Genomic DNA, 1486 nt, shown 5'->3' on the forward strand with positions numbered 1-1486 from the left:
CATTCTATAGTTGTTGTCTGTTCTTGTTGGATCTCAGTCCACAGAACTCCCTTTAGGATGTTTTTCATAGCAGGGTTGGCTTTGGCAAAATCCCTTAGCTTCTGTTTATCCTGGAATGTTTTGATGATAAACAGTTCAGGGCCGGCTGTGGCTGTTTGGTATTAAGTGGAACTTTGTCTTTAAATTTCGAGGAGATCTGTGCGCATGTGTAGTAGAACCCTCCGAGGGTGGGGCTGTGGTGTCCACTAGAATGGAGGTGCACAGACAACAAGGGACCATTGAACAGATATCAAAAGGAAAGAATGTCCACACCTTTATCTCCGCGGTTCTGTCTGTTGTCTGTGGCTACTCTGATCCTTCCCCCGCTTGGTTTCACTCAAGTTGGCAGCTCCTGGAGCAGCTGAGCATCTTGAATTAGAAAGCAATGGTTTTCTTGCTTCTGCTACAAATTCCCCTAGCTGTAAGCCTTTCAACCTTCTAAATATTCCTTTATATGCGGTTCAGAGTTCTGAGACCATCCCTTCAGCCTGCTTGGTCCTGTATTCTGTGTTGTTGCTGACGGAGCTCCTTAATGCATGTCCACCCGATCCGCCATCTTGTTTGTTCTCCCTCCCATGAACTTTTTGAAGCCCCCCCCCACTTAGATCCCACTGTATGTGGACATTTTTTGTTGAGCCATTCATCTACTGATGGACACTTGGATTATTTCCACCTTTTGGCTACTGTGAATAGTTCTGTAATGAATATTGGGGTGCAAGTCACTGTTTGCTGTCTTGCTTTCAGTTTTTTAGAGGATGTGCTTAGAAATCATGATAGGCAACACTGTCAGTGATAGGATCGAATACCCATAGACCTACAAAGACCGGTCAACACAACTGTTATTCAGATTTATACTTCATCCACTAATGCCAATGATGAGGTCACTGAAGATTTTTGCCAATTCCTGCAGTCTGAAATTGAAACATGCAATCAAGATGCACTGATAATTATCTGGTGACTGGAATATGTATGTTTGAACCAAAGAAGGAAGGACTGGTAGTTGGAAAATATGGCCTTGATGATAGAAACTATGAGGGAAATTGCATAATAGACATTTACAAGACCAACAACTTCTTAATTTCAATTACTTTTTTTTTCAACAACATAAATGGTGAGTTTACACGTGGCCCTCAACAGCTGTAATAAACAGGAATCAAACAGACTACATTTGTGGAAAGAGAAGCGCAATATTTGCAATGAAAACAAGGCTGGGGGCCAACTGCAGAACAGACCATCAGTTGCATATATGCACGTGAAGTAGAAGCTGAAGAAAATTAAAACAATTCCATGAGAACCCAAATACAACCGTGAGCAAGCATATTTGACCTGAATTTAGAAACCATATGAACAGATTTGAACACTAATGACCAGAAGAGTTGTGGGATGACATCATAAACATCTTATATGATGAAGCAAAAGGTCATTAGTAAGACCAGAAAAAAAAAGA

Source organism: Chrysochloris asiatica, unplaced genomic scaffold, assembly GCF_000296735.1.
Source record: "Chrysochloris asiatica unplaced genomic scaffold, ChrAsi1.0 scaffold00142, whole genome shotgun sequence".
NCBI classification, from domain to species: domain Eukaryota; kingdom Metazoa; phylum Chordata; class Mammalia; order Afrosoricida; family Chrysochloridae; genus Chrysochloris; species Chrysochloris asiatica.